Genomic DNA, 24,147 nt, shown 5'->3' on the forward strand with positions numbered 1-24,147 from the left:
TCTGTGCTGTGGCCAGAGTGCAAATCAAGACTAGCAAGGTACTTACGCAAGAATCGGTACTTCCATAAACAGAAAAAGCTGTCTGAGAAGCACAGATGTAAGTGACATCCAGAAAGTCCCATGTCACTACTCCTGTTTTTCTTATTTTCTTATTAAGCGTGTGTTCCTCCACAAAATAATCAAGAAGTTAAGGAATATTTTTTGGTATAAAATATCTCCCTTTGTTTGAGACATGCCCATCTTTTTCTTTCTACTTTTGAGCTTCTCCCTTGCTCTGTCCTTCCATTAAAAAAAAATGGTCCTCAGGTGTAATGAGTTGAGTAAATAATTTTCAAGACTTAACTTGGTATCATCAGAAGTCCCCCTTTTGTCTGATTTTATTCCCCTCCCCTTTACTTCAAATTCCTTGCATTCCTAACTCCTCAAAAGTCTCCATTATAATGTTTTAAATGTATGTCGTTATGCATATATAAACATATTTGACATAAACATGTAAAAACATATTTCTATAAATGGACATTTAAATGTCTCATAAATCTCCATATGCATGTGTATCTATATAGGATAGACATACATCCGTCCTTTAAAATATAAGACTTTTGTTGTACACGTATCTACTTTCAGTTTACGTAAGTAGTATAATGCTACGTATCTCACTCTTTCTCCTTATTCTTCTCAGTCAACGTCGTACTTTAAAAAAAAAAAAAAATCTTGTCCATGTGTCTTAGCCTGGTTTCTCCTGAAAGAGAACTTGAGACAAAAGTTTCTGTGCAGACAGTTTATTGGGAACGGTCCCTGAGTGCTGGTTCAGGGACAGAAAGAGTGAGCAGAGAAAGAAGGCAAACATGGAAACAGGTATCAGGTCATCTCCACTGTTACCTATCATGGGTCCTCAATCCTTCAGTCTTCTTAGAAATCATATGAAATGCATCTGGGAATTTTCTGCCCAGTGGATCAAAGCGGGAAACATTTGTTTATCTACTGGCTTTTGTCTTCACTTGGCCAAGTGGAATCTCACAGGCACTGATTTCCCTATACTTTTGAGTGGACCTGCCCGTTTCTGGGGAAGATACCCAGAGGCGTCCCATACCACAGCTTCTGAGAAGCCCCAAGGAAGGAAACGGATGGTCTGTTGTAGGGACCAAGGTCAGGAACTATCAGGATGCAGCCCGCCAAATCTCTCAAGTGCAAAAGTGGTTGCTGCAGCAGTTACTAGAGGTCTTGGCGAGACCTACAAAATAGGGAGTAATCCCCCAGAGGTATCTGATGTGCTAGGCTACTGAATATGAATCTGTGATGATGTGGACCACTTTATATTTCGTAGTTTGCATACATCGCATTTCTCCATACCCCTAGACCTCTCTTTTGGGCTCCATACTCTAGTAGATTACTGCCTGCTTAACATTTTCACCTGGATATCTCACAGAAACTTAAACTCAACACATCCAAAACAGAATTAATGATTAGTCCACTCCAAAACTGCTTCTGCAGGTTTCTTGCCTTGGTAATGGAATCATCAGCTACCCAGGGATTCAAGCCAGAGACTGGTATACTCACATTTAAACAATCACAAGGTCCTGTGATTATACTGCTTATTATATTATTATTATTATCTTTTGAGGCCGTCTGCTTTTCTTCATTTCCACTTTCCCACCCTATTCTTTTTTTCTTTCTTTCTTTCTTTTTTCTTTTAATTCATGAAAGGCACAGAGAAAGGCAGAGGGAGAAGCAAGATTCCTGCAGGTAGCCTGATGTGGGACTTGATCCCAGGACCCCAGGACCCCAGGATCACGACCTGAGCCAAAGGCAGACACTCAACCACTGAGCCACCCAGGTGTCCCTCCCACTCTATTCTAAAAAACCATCACCCCTCTCCCATATTATCATATTGGTTTACTGAATGGTCTTTCTACCTCCAATTGGGCTCTCTGCCAAACTATTTCCCATTCTAGCCAGGGTAACCTGCTAAAAGTGAAAATCTAGTTATTACACTTCCTTATCTAAAATTATTTAATGGCTTCCTTCCATATCATGCATAATAAAGCCTCAGACTCAATGAGGCCTGTAAGACCATGGATTTTTCTGGCCCAGTCTCATGCTATTCTTTACCTTACCTCCCATACTGTTCTCAAACACAATGTGCTTTGTCCCTCCTTGGACTAGAGGCAAATGTTCTTGGTTCACCCTGGAATGTCCTTCTCTCTGTGATGGACTAACGATGGCACAATATTTTCTCCTTACTCCCTTCTACAGGCAGAATTTATTTTCTCTCCCCTTGAAACTGTGCTAGCATGCAAATGCTTTAAACCACTTAAGGTGGTTCTAGATCTAGACCTTAAAAAAACCTGGTAACTTTTTCTTTTTGTGGTTTTGTGAGTGTTGAGCTGCCATCTAAGAAGTTGGGGTAACTTTATAGAGAAGCCATGTGTAAAGGCCATATGAAGAAACAAGATTTTTGAAACTACACAGACACATAGAGAAAAGCCCAGCCATCCAGCTAACCCCCAGCCTTCAGGACATCCACCACCTCTGTAACAGACAGCTTAGATATTCCAGCCAATCGATATGCCCAATGACTGTAGTACCAACCAACCTCCCATTCAATAGAATTACCAAACTCACCAATCACACAGTAATGAAAGATAATAAAATGACTATTTTGTGAACCCACTAAGTGTTGAAGTGGTTTTTTAGTCTGCAATAAAATTGCCTTGTCAGAGGCAAGGGATGCTATATAATGATTAGGACACTGTAAATCCAGAGATGGTGATTTGGGCAGAAAAATTTCCAGCAGGTAAATGAGTAGTAATGAGTAAATGATTTCCTCTTTCGTGATGGAAGTAGTTGAACGTAATCAAAGTAATCATCCTGCCCTAGGTGGCTGGCTGGTGATCTCTGGGAATGGTACTGTGTCAGGCATTCAGGATTAGCTCCTGCTATTGGCATGTTAGATACTCAGAGGTGGTTCTATCCAGATTGGTTTGGAAAGTGGAATTCCAAGTTGCTGGATTTGCCTACCAACATGATGACTTTGTTCATGAGTCCACTGGGCAAGGACAGGGGAGGCTGGTGAAAGGTTGGCTTTCAGAAAGTAACTGGCTTGCTACTACATAACTCTGGGGAATATGTTTGAAATTCAGAAAACTGTCTGGAATACCTAAATTATTTCAAACCTAGCATGATTTCAGGATATGTAGAATATACCAGTCTTTTTAACTCTGTTAATAATCAATTTTTGAAAAGCAAGAATAAATTATGTGTCCATAAAGAGTAATGCATAGGAGGTGGGAAGGTGGGGGTGACTGGGTGATGGGCACTGAGGTGGGCACTTGATGGGATAAGCACTGGGTGTTATTCTATATTTTGGCAAATTGAACACCAATAAAAAATAAATTTATAAAAAAATAGTAATGCATATGAGGAGTGCCTGGGTTGCTCAGTCGGTTAAGCGTCCAACTCTTGTTTTCAGTTCAGGTCATGATCTTGGGGTTGTAGGATTCTCTTTTTCCCTCTGCCCCTCCTTCCTCTTCTCTCTCTCTCTCTCTCTCTCTCTCTCTCTCTCGCAAAGAATGCATATGATTAGACTCCAAATGACTGGAATCTGAAGAGAACCTTTGTTTTTGAGAAGAGAATTAGACTTGGAAATCGAGTCCTGGCCTATTTAGTTGCTGCTCTGGGTAGAATTCATGGGGTTAATTAATTTTTACTGGCTGGAGGATAAAGCAGACAGTGCACTAAATGGCAAGGCTCTGGCACATGATTCAAAACTAAAGATGCCTGAACTGATAGGAAGTTGCCTAGTAGAGAAGCCAAAGATAAACAATGCAAACCGACCATAAATCAAGCATAGCTCTGCAAGAAGGGGTCTTGCTGCCAAAATTCACTCAAGAATTAGGGAAGTGGTTTTAATACACATTCCTTCCTCATCACACACACACTCCTTTTTTCATTGCCGTCGACTCTTTCTTCCATGAGTATTATAGAGTAATCGAGGGTACAAAAGGGACATGAGATTACAAATTGTGTATTTATAAGAATGGGACCTCAGAAAGTATGATCTAATTTCAAAGAAAAAGGTTACTGGGACTGCATCATATCATATTACTTCCTTATTCTCACAAATCTGACCAATACAATAGTTAAGATACCTCCAAAATATCTCAACTTCTCCCTTATTCATAATTTAAGAAGGCCATAGCTACATAAATAAGAAGATTCTGAAATAAAACAATGAGCAACTCAACTTCTCAAGTCTCAGCTTCTTCATGTGCAATGTTAGAATTATACTGATTTTGCAGTGAAGTGATAAAGATTAAATGAAATTATGTCTATATGGCAACTACTAGTGTCAAGAATTCTTTAAAAATTTATATATAAGAGAAAAACTAACAAGTACCTATTGAGCACTTAATGTATGTTCTTTGAAAATAGAGACAATGAACAGACTGGAATTTCATCAAATTTGCAAAACTACTTATTATAAATACAATAATCTGTGGATTTATCAGTTTGATAAATAATAATCATATGCTGGCTAAAGAAGATGTCATGAGTTGATTAAGGTCTTCCCTATACGAATATACTGGCTGAATTGATATAATTGCTGTAAACTATGTAAAATGAGAAATATAAACACTCTTAGATCGTGGTGTTTTAGAAGTTAAATCTAGTAGATTTTTCTAAAGCCTGAACATCTCATTTAAATAAAGCAAACATTTAACCTTCGTATTAGACATTTAAACAGGGCCTTAATGAATCAATTAATTTCCTAATTTGTTTTGGACATCATTAAAGTATTCATCTATAATCTGGCACACATACACTATGGGATGCCTGGTTATAGAGAATTCTTAACTGTTAAATAAGAGGGTCAACTCATACTCTAAATTCCGCCTTTCAGAATTCTTTCATTTCTATTTCCAGAGTTTTGCTTGGGCAGGAAATGCTTTTACCCCCTTTCATATGGAAATTATTTCCACAATACGCACCATCAATATTCATCAAGTATCACACCAATTAACAAACCGTGAATAATCTGGAACAAAAATTTAATGCATGAAAACCCACAAACATCTAGGTGGCTGTTAATAAGGCTATGTTTGAGGTAATCACACACAAATTTAATTTTAAATATACTTCCCTTAAGGAAGGGGTATCAATGTTAATTTAAGAATTTAATTTGTATGGTGTTTTAATAAAATGTCTTTCAAGAAATGTGCAAAAACATCATCCTAGGAACTTTGCTTATCAAGCAAACATTTAATTTTCTTTTATGGAATCAAACTAGACTATTCCCTTTATATTTATATAATTTTATATATCTTCTTTGTGGCGTTAACATAGAATATTAGTATAAGACAAGTAATACTAATTCTTTGAATATAAGAAGATATACTTCATAAAACAATTACTTTTGAAATTAGTAGCAAAAGGACTTTTTTTTTTCCTTAGGCACTATTAAAGTTTAGTCAAGGCATATTGAGGTTGATCATTTCTACAAGCTACACTGATTTACAAACTTATATATATTCTAATTGACTTTCCAGACTTTGTGGTTTAAACTGGCAACTCTTAATCCCAGATAAATTCATATTGTCTTTTCTTGTCTAAATTTGATGATGCAGAAAGAAGGAATGGCAACCTCTCCTAAACAATGAGAATGCCCAAGTCCAGAACGTGTATATAACTTTTCCAACAAGTGATTATGTTTCCGTTACTAAGTTTTTCCTCTTTTCACTCAAAGAATAAAGCTCATAAAAGTTGAGGAGAGGAAATTGTAAAGATACAAGCAGAAGTTAATTCCTTTAGAAATAAAGATATAAGAGAAAGAAAAAAGATCAACAGGATGAAAGCTGATCCTTACAAAGACTAATAAAGTAGATAAATCTTTGGCACGACAAATCAAAGATTAAAAAAAAGCCCAGATAAGGAATGTCAGAAACATAAGGAAAGATAAATTATAGCTGGGATTAATTATAGAAGTTTTAGTATTACATGAGAAAATATATAAAAAAAACCTTTATGACAAATTTGAGAATAGACAAAAATTCACTAAAATATATAATTTACTAACACATATTGAAGCAATAGAAAACCTGAAGAGACGTCTCACAACTAAAGATGTTCAATCCATAGATAGGAATTTCTCTCTCCACAACAGAAAAAAAAAAAAAAAACTCAAGAAAAAGCTATAGGTCCATATGACATTTTAGGCATCTTCTATCAAATATTCAAGGGAGAGATAATTTCAGGATTATACAAACTCCTTTAAAAGCAGAAAAGAAAAAGTGGGGGCAACACATACTCATCTCATTTTGTGAAGCTAATAGAACTTCGTTAAGAAAATCAAGTAAAAGCAGTATGAGGAAAGAAAATCATATTTCCATAATATCACTCATGAACATTGATGAAAAACCCCAAATAAATGTTAGCCAACCGAATCCCACAGCGTATCTTCAGAAATATCAATTAGTTGTTTTGAATCCTTTCAGAGAATCTTTGCCTTTTCTCTAGAGTATTTAATGAATTTGCATTTACGTGATTTCTGATTTATTTTCACCGTTAAACAATTCCTACTTATCCTGGTGTTTTTCTGGTTCTTCCTTTCTTATGGTGTCTTGGCCAAATGAATACTTTTTCTTTCTTACACTTTTTCATTTACTTGTCCTTTTCTGCTGTTCCTTTTTCTCACCTTCCTGGCTCTCTCCCCTATTGATTCTGTCAATTTTCTTCTTGTTTCGTTTCCTTCCCTTTATGTATTTGAAAATGGGAGGGTATGATTTTCTACAGACTTAACAACCTAAATTTCATAGGTATCTTTGCTTCATTCTCAGTAAGTTCAAGGACTTTAGAAAGGTTTAGCTCTCATCCACTCTCTTCTCAATTTATACGATATTGTGGTCTAATGTTTTAATCCTATCCTATTTTATCATTCAGTAGAGTCAATATTTGACTTCCCCACAAACTTCCCAATGTCTCTGTTCACTATTCCTCGTTACATTTTAGACTTGCAATCTGAAATAGTTTTCTTTGAGCCTCAAGTACTTCTTTCATGATTCCCTATACTTAAGTTGTTCTACTGGTAGTAAATATCCAGTCTTTTTTTTTTTTTTTTAAGGATTTTATTTATTTGAGAGAGAGAAAGGGAGAGAGCACAAGAGCAGGGTGGAGAGGGGCAGAGGCAGAGGGAGGAGCGGATTCCCCACTGAGTAGGGAGCCCGATGTGAGACTCCATCCCAGGACCCTGGGATCATGACCTGAGTGGAAGGCAGATATTTCACCGACTGAGCCACCCAGGTCCTCCAGTATCCCAGTCTTTGTTCGAAATTTCCTTTGTTTCACCACCATATTTGAAAGATACTTCTGGTGGGTGTTGCAATCAAAGCAAACAGTTATTTTCTGTGTTCGTTCTACATAAACTGAGGTATTATTCAACTGTTACTTGCTGGTCTGCAGTTACCTGTCAGCCAGATGGTTTTTTTTGTTTTTGTTTTTGTTTTTTTTTTTTTAGTAGATGATTGATAAAATCTCTGTGAGTGCCCATAACACTTCACTGCTGTTCTGTACCTTCATTGGCATGAAGCTTGACCCCTCCCCTCCCAGCCTTCATCCATCCCTTCCTCCCTGGATAATTGTTGGGATTCCAAGAGTTAAAGAATGGTGAATTTCAACAATTCTAGGCAAATTCTCAGCTACTCTATTTTTGATATTGCTTTTTCCAATTCTCTTAAATTTCCTCCATAACACTGGTTATTTTTTTTTTAAATTTGGACTTTGTGTTTTAACCTCTTTTTCCTATTTCCCCATTTCTTTTACTGCACTTTTTAAAAAAATGATTTATTTGAGTGTGAGAGAGAGAAAGTGTATGAGCAAAGCAAGGGGAGGGGCAGAGGGACAAGCAGACTCCCGCTGAGCAGGGAGCCTGATCCCAGGACCCTGGGATCATGACCTGAGCTGCAATCAAGAGGAGGACACTCAACCAACTGAGCCACCCAGGAGCCCCTCTTTGTCCAGACATTTTAAGCCATACTCTTTTTGGGCTATATTCATCAATTTCCTAATTCTTTTGTCATGTGTGTTTATCTCTAATTTAATCCAGCCATTGAGGTTTTAAATTTTTTTTATTCTTTAGTTTCATTTGCTGCTTTTAAAATAGTTTCATAATCTTCTATAGATTCTATTTTTTTCAAAGTCATATTTCCAGTCTGTCAGTTATGTCTTTATATATATAACTGTACTTATAACTATATATACATTTAGCTTTTCACAATATCTCTATCTGATTGGTTGTTGGAATTTCTGGATATATCCTAGGTATCTCTTTATTTTTCTTTTATGTTTTATGTTTGCTTTATAGGAAATATACTACATTCTGGAAAAATAGTTTGATATTCTGGTTCATTGACTGGTTTTATTACAGTTTCTTTTCAGCAATTCAGTCTGAGATTTTTTATTTTGAAAACATGTTTAAATTTCCATGTCTCGCACATATCTTTGAAGGATTTTAGGTAAATTTATTTTGAGGTATTCGATTTTCAGTGAAAGCATTGTTCTTTGGGGGGTGCCAATTTGCTATTCCCCCTTAATGAGTGTATGTGTATATTAAATATGGATATTATTATATCGCAATTATATAATTATCTATTTTATACAAATTGTTAGTTATATATTTTATTTATATATTTGTTATATATTATAAATATATGATTATGTTATGCATTATAAATACATATATCAAATTATTGGTTATCATATCTTGTTTCTCAGTGAGATCTGCCTCACTAGGTTTAGTTGGGATTGGTTATGACTATAAGAGCCTGCATCTGGTGATCATGATGGAAAGTCCACCTTGGACGTACAGCTCCTCCTCCCACCTTGGGATCTGGAGGGATCTAGCTATAGTCTCAGCTCTGTACCCAAGAGTCACAATTGTTGCTTGGTCCTATTGGACACTTTGCCTCCTGCTTAGTCCAAGTGGTTTAAGGTTGAACAAATTGATGGTTTTTTGTTAGGCTGCATTTCTCCATTCAATTTCAATATGGTACCCTTCTGCCCCTCTTCAGGTAACTTTGGGTTTCCCTGAAACTGCTCCTAAGCCACCGCAATCTCTTCCTGCATGAGTTTTGGATTTTCATTTTCTACTTGTTTCTCTGATTCTGATCTCACTTCATTTCTAGCTCTTAGGAACTCCTCAGAATTTTTTTCCCTACCAATGTCTTTGTTTTCCAGTGCACTCATGAATTTATTTTCTTAAACACAATTTATTATCTTGCATTTCACAGAGATTTGGTGGGGAGGGAGAGGGAAATTAGGTGCTTGTCTTCACTCTACTATTTTTTTTCCCAATACAATTCTTATTTTTTTTCTATTCTTTCATTTGTTTAAATAAAATTATCATCTTAATGAAACATGCCACTATACTTTTTTTAAAACATTCCCTACCATTTGATATTTCAACTCTTTTACTAATGTAAGTAACAGTAGAGTAGACATAGTTCAAGAGATATGCATTTTTACATATCCACAATTATTTCCATAGAAACATGCTATAAGTGAAATTACTATCTAATGGCCTTTATAAAAAATGGAGAGAGTTTATAGACAGTGACCAGTGGATTTTTAACTTAAAGTCTAAGATAACACTATGAGGTGTTGCTCAGTCTTCTCCAAGGAGGCACAGAAGCCTCAATTTTGGGTGCTATTGCTGTCAGCCTATCTGTGATGTTGATTAGAAACAAATGACTGGTTTCACCGCACTCAATTTCACACCAAGAAGAAAAGGTAACACTTCTGCCAGCTGTTTCAAAAACAGCTTATGTGCAATATGCACGTAAAGAGTGAAAGGCAATGTCATCACTTCTATTTTTATACCTGTTCCTAACTAATGGTATTTCGATATCTATAGTTAGCAGAATATGTAGTTAGAATATATATAAGCTATCTATCTACACATACATATAGGTATGTATATATATCGGACTGGATGCTTGTGTCCCCTAGCCTTCAATGTGCTGGAATTCAGAGATGGGGACTTTGGTAGGTAATTAGGTTTGCATGCAGCCATAGAATGGGGCCTCCATGAGTGGATTAGTGCCCTTATAAGTAGAGACTTGCCTACTGAGAAGATAGAGCTTCCCTGCTTTCTTTCCACCATATAAAACGCAGTGAGCAGGTGGCCCTCTTGGGCCAGGAAGAGAGCTCTGATCTGAACCCAACCCTGCTGGCACCTGATCTTAGATTTCTGGCCTTCAGAATCTTGAGAAACAAACGGATGGTTTGTAGACCACCAAATCTGTGGTACTTTGTTTCGGCAGCCTTAGCTAAGACAGATTTTGGTCCTGAGAAGTGGAGTGCTGCTGTAATGAGTACCCAAACATGTGGGAGTGGCTCTGCAACTGGGTAATAGGTAAAGACTGGGAGAATTTAGAAATGTGGGCCTTAAGGGTGATTCTGGAGAGGTCAGATGGAAATGAGGAACATGTTTTCAGAAACTGGAGGACAGGTGATTCTTGCTACAGAGTAGCAAAGAAATTGGCTGAACTGTGTGCTAGTGTATTGTGGAAGGAGAACCTGTTAGCAACGAAACAGGATATCTAGCTCAGGAGATTTCTGGAAAAAGGACTGAAAATGTAGATTGGTTCCTCCTGACCATTTATGGCAAAATGTGAAGAGAGAAAGATGAGTTGAAGAAAGACTTGTTACATGGAGTGCCTTGGTGGTGCAATCAGTTGGACATCTGACTCTTGGTTTCAGCTCAAGTTGTGATCTCAGGCATGTGAGATCGAGCCCCACTCAGCTCAAAGTCTGCTTCAGATTCCCTCTCTCTCTCCCTATGCCCTTCCTGTGTGTGCTGCCTCTCTCTCAAATAAATAAATGAATCTTAAAAAAAAAAAAACTGTTAAGAAAAAAAGAACCAGAATTTGATGATTTGGAAAATTCTCAGCCTGTCCATTTTGCAAAACAATGAGAACACCTGTTTTGAAGAGAACACTATGTGTGTGGTTGAAAATGATTTGATAAAGAACTCATGGATGTGACTCATTAATAAGCCTAGAGTAGATGTGGAATTATATCAGCAGAGACACTGCCAGGTTGAACTAAAGGAGAGACAGAGAATGTGAGACAAGAAGGCAGGCTTCCAGGTTTGTTGGACTTTACAAGATGGGACTGTAGAGTTGTTCAGCTGTAAATGTGAGCTATCTTTCCAGAAGGGAAGAAATATCGCAAATATGATTCAACAATCACCAGGGTTACCATCTCCATTGCAGGCTTAGAGTTCAGAAGCACAGGTGGCAACCCTACCACCACTTTGGTTTCAGGTCTATCAGCAGAGACCTCACAGAGAGCCACATGGGGGGCCACTGAAGAGAGCCATGTGGTTTGAGCCCTGAGGGTGATGCTGCCCTAGTGGATGGCATCAAACCAAAGGGGATTCTTCTTGAGACTTAAAACCTAATAGAATTTACCTTGCTAAGTTTTGGACTGGCATAGGACCCACCACTTCTTCCTATTTTGTATTTCCTTCTTTCAAAGTGGGAATGTCTGTCTGACACTTGCCTCTTGTGTTTTGGAAACACATAACTTGCCTGGTTTCACAGGTTCACAGCTGAAAAGGAATTCTGTCTCAAGATGAATTATACCTTGAGGCTCCTCCATAGCAGATATAGATGATATTTAGATAAGACTTTGGACTTTAGATTGATACAGGAATGAACTAACACTTTTGGGGCTGCTGAGATAGAATAAATGTATTTTACATGTGAGGACATGAATTTTGGAAGGCCAGGGGCAGGATATGATGGACTGAATATTTGTGCCCTCCCCCCTCAAATGCATATGTTGAAGACCTAACCCCCAATTTGATAATAGCATTTGGCTTTTTTGGTGTTGTTGTTTTTCAAGATATTACGTATTTATTTGAGAGAGAAAGTGCACCAGTAGGGAGAGCAGCAGAGGGAGTGGGAGAGGGAGAGGAAGAGGGAGAGAAGCAGAATCCCTGCTCAGCAACTCTCTCCCAGCCTCAGTGTGGGACTTGACCCCAGGACCCCAGGATCATGACCTGAGCTGAAGCAGACACTTAACCGACTGAGTCACCTAGGGGCCTCTGATAGTAGCATTTGGAGTTGGTGCCTTTGTGCAGCAATTCAGATTAGATGAGGTCACAAGGATAGGACACCCCTAATGGTATTAGTGCCTTTATAAGAAACCAGAGAAAGAGGCCATTTGAGCACCCAGGGAGATGGCAGGTACTTATGAGCCAAGAGAAGGCCTCAGAATGAATTATACCTGGATGGCACCTTGATCTTAGACTTCCCAGTCTCCAGAACTGTGAGAAATAAATTCCTATTGGTTGAGCCACGAGCCTGGGATATTTTGTTACGGTAGCCCAAGCAGACTGATACACTGTGCCCACAAACATTTATGTTTTTTCTTTAATCCAAAATGGAAAGTTTTCACAGATGCAACTTGAATTTTAACCCAAATGTTTAACATCCTAACTGAAGAAATATCTTCCTTCAGATCTTTGGAAAAGCTTTTATTTGTATTTATATTATTTGTTTTTAAGATTTTAGTTATTCAGGAGAGAGAGAGAGAAGCAGAGACATAGGCAGAGGGAGAAGCAGGCTCCATGTAGGGAGCCTGACGTGGGACTCGATCCCAGGACTCCAGGATCACAACCTGAGCTGAAAGCATACACTTAATCGCTGAGCCATCCAGGTGTCCCAATTTGGAAAAGTTTTTAGAAAAATGGTTTGCTTCCTCTTGATTCAGATCCTGGGCCTTGGTAGCTCCAGTATTTTCAGGTTGCTACCAAATAATTTGGCCTGCACACTAATATTCATTTAATTAAATCCTGCTTTCAGATGAGACTTTCAGTGACAACTTTACATTTCTTTTGCTCTATTTTCTGTTAGCATTATGAGATAGCTCAAAATTTTGGAGACCTAATATCATACTTATCCTTGTCCAATGAGAATATTATCATTTGCTAAGAGATTTTTGGCTTACATGGACAATTTCCACACCTGTGGCCAGCCCTGCTCCACTATACTCAGAAAGTGCTTTTTTTCTTTCTCTTTCAAATTGAAATGAATGGGGTGAGTAGATCGGTAAATACAAAGATATCTCCAATCATTGTGCTATATAAATGTCACATTACACTAGGATTAAACACGTGCGCACACACACACACACACACACGCACACACTATTCCAGCAGGCAGATTTTCTGAGATGAGATCACAGGTAGAGAAGAAATGTGGCTTACCATGGGGAAGTAGATTAAGTATGGAATTTGGAACCTATACCCAAGCTGGACTCCTGCAGCTGTAATGTGCTGGCTTCGTAACTTTGAATGACATACCTAATTTTCCTGACTTTAATTCTGTGATCTCAGAATGAGAATAAAAATACCATTCCCTTAGAGGTCATTAGGAAGATAAATATACTTTATGTGAAGTCCCTAAATTGATTCCTAGCCTTTCCATGGTCCTAAATGGCAGTCATTAGCATTATTATCGTTGTTATTGCTTCTGTTACTACTTGCACCATGTTTCCTTCTCTACTTCCAGCCCTTGCTGGAAGCCCTTACTGATTGCTTGTGTGGTCTGAGTGTCATAAATTGCACAGGGTTTCCAGTCCTACAGCATCGGGCTACCTTCTCAGGTCTGTTATGTGCTGACCATGTGATTATGGAGGGACTGTTCTGTCTTGGGTCTCACTTCCTTCATCTGTAGAAAAGGGGACAGTAACATCTGCCTTCTATGTCACTGTGACCATGAAATACAATAATGCATATATGTAAATGCATATGAAGCACTGAGAATAGGGTATTCAAAGTAAAGGCTTACAATAAATTATAGTTCCTATTCATAATACTTAATATTATTTTCATGATAAATCACAAAAGCAAAAAAAAAAAAAAAAAACCAGGCAAGGATTTCTGGCAAAACCCATTCATGATACTTAAAAACGTCTCCTGGTTTGTTCTATATCCATTCATATCACAATATTCCCTCTCTTCTACCCAAACCCCAAATTATTTTCTTTGTTTGCTTTATAAGGGAGAGATGTCACAGAGAGGAAATCAGGCAAATAATGCAACTAGAAAAGGCTGTTAAAATGCACACCCCTAAACACATTTTTAAAACAGATACTAAATAACCCATTGTCCCCAAAGAAAAGAAAGGCAAACAGATAAGATCACAACACACACCACGGGGGAAAAAAATCCCAAAGTGAAAAGGTAGTTACATAAAGAGCTCATGAACAATGTAAGTACTATAAATACATACATAATTTCATCATCCACTGTTTCCCCGTTAGATGTGCTCCCTTTCAGATTGCTCTCACGCATCTGTTCAAGACAAAGCCTCTGAGCCTCTTAAATTACTTACAGCTCTTAAAAAACATACACTTTGGGTTGCAATTTTTAAAGTATTTAAATTTTATTTTAATGTGTTTAAAGACCGTTTTATTTCCCTGGATTTGGAAGGAGATAACTTATTTCCCATAACCAAACCCCTCAAACATTTAAGGACTATACTGAATGCTAATTAAACCTGGAAAATACATTGGAAAAAAATGTAAACTGCAGGTTCATTTTAAACTATACTTTTGTAAGGTATTTTAAAAGATAATGAAGGTCTAGCAAGTGGCAGTGAAAAATTAACTGGTAGGGATTTTTATTTTTGGTGTAGTTATTTATTTCCAACATCTTATTTCTAACCACTCTGTGCTTATGAATTTATCCAAGATGTTTCATGATTTTATCTCAGAGACTAGATTACATATGTACAGGCTGAACTATCATATCCAAAACATGAGATCTTGAAAACTGTTTCTTTATATTTCAAGACAATTCTCCAGTGATACTTCCATAAAGTCTGTTCTAGATTGTGTGGTGCCCAAATGGGGTGCTTCTTGATCAGATGGGGACCCCCAAATGTGGGGTAAGGGTGGCACTGGCAGTGGAAGGACTCCCCTGGGGCAGAAGTTTATTGAATACACCTCAAGGGAGCAGTAGTCAGGACAGCAGAGGAGAGGCTGTCTGCCGGGAGGCAGTGGCTGGGGGTTGTCTTTGAAGGGGGAAGCTGAAGAGGTATGGGGACCTATGGAGTTCTCCCTTTTTTGGTACCTGTGTCTGGTTGTCAGTAGCCCATTGATCAGTTAGGGCCTGTGGGTATTTTGAGGTGGATTGCCTGATTGGCCTGCCTGCACTCACCCCAGGGGTCGCCATGGCCCTTGTATATCTGGATCAAATTTCCATTGCTCAAACCTGTTGTCTAAAAGCAGCTTCTACATTCTCCCTACAGGTCGACAATGACAAATCTTTAGCATTTGGGCAAAGGTCTCATCTTTAGCAGCTTCCTTCTGCTGAATGAGTCATAGAGATGTCCCTACCTACACTTGTCAGTCCATCAGGGGTTCTGGGCAGTCATAGATCAGAGAGTGATATTATATTAATGTGCTGATAGGTGATTTGAGTGAAATTCCTTAGTGGTCAGGCCCATGGGATTTGGGGAAGGGGACCTTCCGATGGTATGGGCTGGAATCCCTGTTGAACCATCATTCAAATATGGAACTACTGGATTCTAGAAGAGACAAATTTAACAAAGAGATTAAAGGGGGGGGGGCAATAATTAAGCGTAGGAATACTGAGGCCAGTGGTCCTAAGTATGGAAGAAGCCAGGAGAGCCAGGAACAGTTTTCCCTCTAGGAAAACCATCCCTCTGTTGCACAGGCCTGGAAGGAGGAAACCAAAAGAAGATTTTGATGAGAAAGACAAAGCTTAGCCCCAAAAGAGGTGAGGATTATATTGTGATATCAGGGCTCAAGGGGAGGAAGCTCCAAGTAACTTATGATTTCTGATCAAGTAAATTCAGAAAGGTCACCTTGAAGGAAAATATCAAGAATGAAGTCTTGCAATTGGGAAGGAGAAAGCAAGAGTTTTGAGAAAAATATTGAGGGAAGTTTTCTAAGATAACATCATAGAATGATTGAGTGCAACAGAGTAGGGATTGGCGATGGGCCAGATCCACAGGCCTCCAGAGCCATGAATACACAGATGGTGTGTATCACCAAGTCTCCTTTGATTAACAGGCATAGATCTCCAACCTGCTCACAGCTGTACTAGGTAGAGAGCTCCTCGTCTGGGCCCAAGTGGTCTTGATTTTGGAAAGATGGATCTGAGGGAGAAGCCGTTAGGTTTCACGGCTGTTGGGGGTGGTCAGGAGAACCTGATAGGGCCCAGTCCAGACACGTTCAAGCAGTTTTTTGTCCTGCAAAGGGTCTTATGGTATACTTGATCCCTCGATGTAAGTTTTGGATATGTGTTACCTAAGAGAGAGGGGTCAGGTTTTGGACTGTTGGTTATTAATAGCAGAGAAAGTTTGTTCTAGGAATATCCTTTGATAGCTGACAAAAATCTTTCTCCAGTCCAGGAATTAAAGAAAAGAAAGGGATTGGTTATAGCACCAATTTGAGTATTCAGGTCTTCTAGCAAACCTGTCCTATTTCTATGGTAATCTGGAGTATATACATAACACTCCATTTTAATAAAGCATAGGTTCCTTCTGGAGCTGCATCAATATACCAAGGGCCATTCAGTTTTGGAAGGCCATCTTTTGAATTTGTGGGTGATTACATGTCGAACTTAGTTAAAAAGTGGCTGTTATATGCTTGGCTAAAGCCTCTACTTGCAATTTTATATTAATAGAGGTGATTTCTACAAAAAATATGGCTAAGGGATAAAACCATCAAGAAGCCCTTTGTTTGAGGTCTAGCCTTAACAAAAACCTAATTACGAGGAATCACTGGCAAGAAGGGGAAGACTGGTCTCAGGATAAGGGCATTTCCAAGGGTATCACTTAATCTAATCATAGGGAAAGTGGGACCTTCCATTATCTTCATAAATTCATGATCAACTCCATAGAGTGGGGTACACCCTGGCTTTTAAGGAACAAGTATGTCATTCCATCCTCACAGAATCGGTCATGGTGCTGAGTTATATAGTTGTTGGTGAATCATTCTCATTTCCTACCTGTTCAAAAAATCATATGTCCATGGGGTCCTGTTATATTCCCACAGAACAACAAGCACAAAGATGTTCTATACATGAGCTACTGTAACAGTTTGCCTCAAGTTGTCTGGCTTATACAAACAAGATTCAAAGACAATTGGGACTAGAATTTAACTTCCACAAAGTTAGGTTATTGAAACATAATTTTTCTCTCCCAAATCACCTTATTTCCAGATATAGCCAAGTCAAGACTAATTTGTTTGCAAAACAAGTCCAATTTTTAACAAACTTGGCCTAATTATTTATATAAGCTCAGCAAGAATAGTGATCAGCCATATAAATCTTTCAAAATCTGCTTTGCTGGAACTTTTCATACAGAATCTCACTGAACTTTTAATAGCCTCTCAAGGCCAGAAGCCAAGCCAGGTACTTACCATCAGACATGTCTGCAATACCTGTAGATTTGGGTGAATTCCTATTCTTGAGGTCTTCAAATATCCTGAGGTTCTTGCACCTACCAGGAAGTGACATTCTTTACTCATCCAGTAAGGTTGCAAGAAACTCTTTAAGTAAGGTATCAGGCCAACATTTCCAAGGAGTTTTAGGTTGACTATGAAACATGCAGCCATAAGTTCCTTAAAGCTATTTGGTCATGTCTGAGTCTATGCATATGTCTCTCAAATATGACATTCCAGTCAAATCCTAAAATAACCAAAGTTGCCAATGGTGTCCAGTTACAAGGAGAACAGATTCTTATTGAACCTATGCAAATAAGTCTGATTGATTGCCATGGAAGAAAGAATACCCACTGAGACCTTTAGAATTTCAGAGAGTTCAAGTAGAGAGAAAAGTTAAATGCTTGATTTTGTTCACAAATGAATATTTTGTTACATTTTTGCAAGTCATAGATATCTTAAGAGAACGTATTCTTAGTCTACAAGAGCAAACGTTAGAGAACCAGCAATGTTTCAAACAAAAGTTATAAAAACTACAATCATCTTTCTTAATTCTGTTAGTCCCATGTTACTAATTCTTATTCAGTTTGAAGGCAGTTTTTTAGTTAGTTCTGGAAATTCTTATCCATTTTAATTTTCTGATCTTAAAGATATCAAATACCTATATTTGTCCTAAAAGTCCTTCTTATGAATCCTCTTGAAGATGAAACACATTTTGCAAGAGAATAAGAACCATTGCAAATGACAAAGAAAACCTCAGACATGGACATTGTTAATGATCTAATAGAGTTCACTGTGACAAATTGAGAGGAAAATTGTTATTTCTGTGACACATAACATTTCAATAATCAGAATATCTTGTGATGACCTTATATCAGAACATAGCATACCAACTAAACAAGACTAATTAGGCAAAAAGACTTTGTTTACAATTTAAATCTTGGGGAAGTTTGTTAAAACCTTAGAAAATTTTAAAGCACATGCCTAAATAGGATTATGGATCATCAAAGACCTAATAACAACAACACCCAACTGGTTCTTCTGGGCAAACGACTTTGTTTACATTTTCTTAAAAAGCAGACCATTAAAGAAAATGTATTTTTAACTGAGAGAAAGTACACTTTCAATCTTATACCAATGTACTTTTAAAATCCATTCATTTCAACCCTGGTCCATCTTGACTACACATAAAATTCCTTTCCAAAGTCTTCCCTTTACAAACCTTCTACAACTTTCCTTTTCCTTCAACAAAGATGTATTCCCATTCCTTATATCTTTCTTACACAGAATCGCTTCCCTTATTTCCATCAGTCTTAATTACATTAGAATTTTAACTCTTAGAAACCTTAGTCTCCAGGGAAAACTAAGTAGTAACCAATTACGAATTGTTACATCAGAACTCTTTAAATGGCAAATTTCTGAATCAATTAAGCACAAATCATTTTCCAAATGACCCAAATCTCCTTTGTTTCTTTGCATAAGAAGTCAGAAGCACAAATCTTATGTTTGGTAATCAATGCTCTAGAATTTCGTCCTATTTTGAAAAGACCTAGATGTCCAATAAATTTAATCCAATCTATCATCCAAGCACAACTTTAAAATTTCAGGTTACCAAAGACTTTGAAAGCCATCTTAACAATTACCATGAAAACTTTGAGACAGACAAAATTAATTATCATTGTAAGTCATCTCTGATGTGGGAAACAAAGGCAGAAGAGAAATTATTAAATTTCCTTACTATCTACAGCCCATTGACAAGTCCTTGAAACATGCTGCTTCCGTGTTAATACTCAGCAAAGGACAAAAGGCAATCTTAGCCCAACCCCCAGGATCCTGAAAGTCTATTTTAACATATGAAAATTCCTTTAGAAATTTCCTTGATCTCTAAACTCCCCAAGATACGTGTTGGCAATCATCCCCCAAGCATATTACCCGTCAATATACATCTGAAGGGTCTCATGTCTACAGTTTTATTAGACAGTAATAAATTACCTCTTTCCAATAACAGCTAGCCCCCTCAAAGTCCTGGAAACTTTGCTTCCAAATTCCTTAGAGATTTAACACTCTCCCTAATCCCCTCCCAATTTGAAAGTGTATAATGGGCCACTCCTCATGACCCCAGTCAGTGCAGCTCTTTCTGCCCACAGGTCCTGTCCTTGTGCTTTTTAATAAAGCCACCTTTTTGCATGAAAGACATCTCAAGAATTCTTTCTTGTCCCTCAGCTTTGAACCCTAACATCTTCCCTACATCAATCTTTTGCTGACAAATTACAACTGAGATATTATGAGTTTATTTGACTTATAGTAAACCTTGGTAGAATAAAAGTTTGTTAGTTTAAATACCAAATTATGCTCCATCTGGGTCCACTTAAAGTCAATCGACTTTGTTTGACAAAAAAGGAGACTTTGTTCCTCTTGTCAGTTTTTCCCTGGGGCACCAGTGGGGAAACCTGAAGTGGGCGGTGTATGCAGGCTGCACCCAAGACAGGAGGAGAGGTAGGCAGAAGAGGTGAGGTGCTGCCAGAGGCTAAGGAAGAGGGTTCCTAGTTCGGAACCAGGGTTCCTAGTTCTGAACCTCATCAGCTCAAACAGCAGAGCAGATGCTATGTTTTTTCACCAAAGCGGAAATAGGCAGTCCATGTTGGGCTGGAGAAGACAGGGAATTTCCCCAAAACAAAAGGGGTTTTGGCAGCTACTTGGGAATATTCCTTAAAGTCCCCATCCCACAGTTGGCTCCAATGATCATAGCCATTAAACGAACGAGGGAGTAGCCCTCACATCTATTAGGAGGAGGAACAGTTAAAGAGTCAGCACCCAGGTTGGGAGGTAGCTGTTTCTGCAAGAAGCTCTTAGGTCAGCATCCTGATTTAGGGCCATGAAACTAAACAAGATACATATGGGAGTTCCCGCCATTTGGAGGAATTTTAGCAAAGGACGTCAAGCTGGATAATATATTAGAAGAGAGAGTTCCATGGGAAGGTCATACCTCTTGATCTGGGAGCGTGTACTGAGGCCAGAAACATCAGGCATTGGAGGTCAAATATGTTCCAGCTTTTAAGAACACAGTTCAGGGGTGAGTTCAAAGGAAAAGAGAAGGGTGGGAAAGACCGGCTGCTGATTCCCAATGGTCCCTCCCTCCAAAGGGAATAGAGTTCTTTTTTTTTTTTTTTAATTTTTATTTATTTATGATAGTCACAGAGAGAGAGAGAGAAAGAAAGAGAGAGAGAGAGGCAGAGACACAGGCAGAGGGAGAAGCAGGCTCCATGCACCGGGAGCCCAAAGTGGGATTCGATCCCGGGTCTCCAGGATCGTGCCCTGGGCCAAAGGCAGGCGCTAAACCACTGGGCCACCCAGGGATCCCAGGGAATAGAGTTCTAATGCGGGGTCACAAGTTTGGTCAAGGCATCCCAGTGACCTGAGAAAGGACCGTACCTTAATCAGGACATGGACTCTTCTGGTGGCATCTCACCACCAAGAGGAGTCAAGGCAAATATGGGTGACTGACTCTTCTGGGGTGTCCAATAGGGTCAAGGCAAATGGCATGGTCCTTCCTGTGGGGGTGTCCCTTGGCAACAAGGGGAGCTTGATGCCAGTCTGGCCAGCCTGGGTGGGTAAAAGGAGGAGGAGGACTCACCACTCAGATGCAGGACCGCCTTTGCCCGCAGATCAAGGTGTCTGCTGGACCCTCAGGAAGAGACAGAGTGCAGTTAAAAGAAGGGAGGCAGCTGAGAATCAGCCAGTGTCAGAAAAGCATCCCAACAGAGTCCATATGGTGTGAGGATTCACCGTGGGCGAGCTGCCAATGGTGCAGGATTCTGGGAACAGACCTGGCGGCCGAGGGAGAAAGCAGAAAAATGGGAGTCCTTCCTCACACGCACAGAAGTCCCATCTGTTAGCCCTCAGACCTTCTGACTGCACCAGGGAGTCACCCTGGCTGGAGGCCTTCAGTTTTCTGAGGAGGACCAGGGTTAGACTGCCCAAGGGAGGAGGGAAGGTACATCTAAAGAGCATACAGTGATGGGGCACATGGGTGGCTCAGTCGTTAACCCTCTGTCTCAGCTCAGGTCATGATCTCAAGGTCTTGGGATCGAGCCCCACATTGAGTTCCCTGTTCAGCAGGACATATACTTCTCCCTCTCCCTCTGCCAGCCATTCTCCCTGCTTGTGTGCGCTCTCTCTGTGTCAAATAAATAAATAAATCTTAAAAAGGAAAACAACAACAACAAACCAAGAGCAAAAGGGGAAATCCCTCACTGCTTCTGGGGAAGGGCATTGGGGCTGGTTCCCTCCTTGGGGTTCAGATCCTTGCTGAGGTGACTGGCTGAAGATCGTCAGCTCTCCAAGGAGTACTAGAGTCAGTCCACACAAGGAAAGTCCTGAGAATTTCCAGGAGAATCCAGGGAGAGTCCTGGAGCAGCAAAGGTTCCTCATGCAGTCTCCCTATGTGGGGCCACCAAATGTGGAGCTGAAATAGGGTGCCTTTAGAACTGATGAGGGCCCCCAAATGTGGGATGACTTGAGAGGAGGTGGTGTGGAGTGAGGATGAAAGGACTCCCCTGGGGCAGAAGTTTATTGAATACACCTCAAGGGTGCAGCAGACAGGATAGCAGAGGAGAGGCTGGGTGCCAGGAGGCAAGGAGTGGAGGTTGCATTTGAAGGGGGAAGGTGAGGACGTATGGGGACATATAGAGTTCTCTCCTTTTTGGTACCTGTGCCTGGTTGTCAGTAGCCCATTGGTCAGGTAGGGCCTGTGGATATTTTGGGTAGGTCACCTGATGGGCCTGCCTGTACTCAGCCCAGGGGTCACTGTGGCCCTTTCCGTATTCTATTCATTGCTCAAACCTATTTGCCTAAAAGCAGCCTCTACAGATTTTTCTTCATATGATCTTTCTTTAGAGTTTTGTGGGTTTTTAAAAAATGTTTAATAAGATAGCTCCCTATTTTATGCCTAAATCATTTTATTTTTAATTTCTTTAGAAATATTTAAGGGAGAAAACTGGTTCCAACTTTTGGTTGGTAGTATAAAACCAGCTGGAGACAGTAGATGTGGTACATTTTCTTCACTAATTTATGTAAAATGGCCCTGATGAGGATCATGACATACGAAGCATGACCCCCTAAAGCAGACTTGTTTGCAGGGCAATGCTCTGTTGATTGCAACAAACCATTGTTAGGAAATCTAGTGTACAGACACAACCCCACTTTTCTATTTTTCAATAAGAAATGAGGAATATATTGTTTTTTTTTTTTCTCACCAAGTCATCGAATGAAAACAGAGATGGGATATAGGAGAAGCAGAAAGCCAGTCATATCCCTTGTCAAATGTGAATGGAGAACAACTCCAGAGATAATTAGAAATGCCAAGGATGAAAATTAATGTCTTCTTTCTGGTAAAATGCACTGTTTATAATCCACTGGAACCTTAAATTGGCCAGAAATAGAAGGAATCTGAGGGAGTAGGACAAAAAGCACAGTCAGAAAGCTCAGAGCCTCTGGGAACATTACAGGGTGGTAACAAGGACACAGGTTGCATTTGTTTAAACTCCCCTTTTTTTCCCTCTTGCTAAATAATTGTGATTTTGCTTATAAAAATAACAACATATTTTAAATCAATGCATTATAATCAGTACATAAGACACCGAATCATGCGCTAGTTTGGGCTCTCTGTGATACTCAATTTAGTCAAAGAATTTAGATTGAGTCTCATCAAGGTGATGTCTCATTCGTGGCAAAACCCTGAATTTTAAACCAAGTGTCTAAGAAAAATGTGCTTCCAAAGCCCAACATATGGAGATAGATAACTTCTGAATCAAGAAGAATAGCATTTACTTCACTGTTTTAATTATCTACTGAAGCCTACTACAATGTCCATGATAGAGACTTTGCCCTTTTTGAGTCATAAACCCCCAAGTATTGCCTGAAATAATGTGCCTATCAAAGAGAATACTTTGGAAAACAAAGGGTCCTTTTTGAAAGACTATGCTAACTACTTTTTGTTGGGTTGGAGAAGAGCTAGAATGAAAAAGGAACAAGTCCAGGCACAGCATAAGAGAATGTTGGACAGGTAATTCTATGGCTAGCATGAAATAATCTCCTGTAGCTCCAAGTTATGACTCAAGATGATCCCTCACCCTTATCAAATTACTTATGTGAATGCTAGGGCACTGGTAGGAAAGAATGGTGCCCAAGAATTGGAATGGAGATGAATGAAGGTGGATTCAGATGAATCCTCCTGATAAATCTCTTTTAAACTTTCCCTACCAGCAGACAATGCTCCTCCTTCCCCATCTGAGGAAGGTGGTTCTCCTAGCATGAGGATCCTATAATGACCTTACATTGCAAACGGAGGCTTATTTCCAAAAGGTCCATGGTCACTACCTCTCATGGCCTCTACATGCATACTAGAGAGAGTGAAATCCAATCTAACCCACGGGAGTGAGTACCACGTCTGATCTGGGAGGAGTCAACTTACACTCTGCAAAAATTGCAAAATGTAGTTTATATCAGCAGAAATATGCATGCTCCTCTATGGACTATGACTGTATTTGTCTGGAGTGTAAGGAAAATAAAGCTGGGATGGCCACATGTATCAGTATGGGTGCAATTAGGAGGGATCCTGGATTCCCAATGTAACCTTGAGCAACTGGCAAAGGCCCTCACAGGTCAACCGAA

At 39.2% G+C, this 24,147-nt stretch overlaps 1 protein-coding gene across 3 annotated transcripts in view; it reads right to left on the minus strand.

The window, feature by feature from the left end:
- Window positions 1-21,262, minus strand: part of CELF2 (CUGBP Elav-like family member 2) — a 955,758-nt gene extending 934,496 nt beyond the window's left edge. Inside the window, exon 1 of one of the 3 annotated variants that reach the window (XM_072749562.1) lies at window positions 21,110-21,262. The gene's annotated coding sequence lies outside the window, so the exon portion shown is untranslated. The remainder of the gene's footprint in view (window positions 1-21,109) is intronic. The other 2 variants (XM_072749573.1, XM_072749564.1) reach the window with 2 other exon arrangements.
- Between the last annotated feature and the right edge of the window lie 2,885 nt (window positions 21,263-24,147).

Source organism: Vulpes vulpes, chromosome 2, assembly GCF_048418805.1.
Source record: "Vulpes vulpes isolate BD-2025 chromosome 2, VulVul3, whole genome shotgun sequence".
NCBI classification, from domain to species: Eukaryota; Metazoa; Chordata; class Mammalia; order Carnivora; family Canidae; genus Vulpes; species Vulpes vulpes.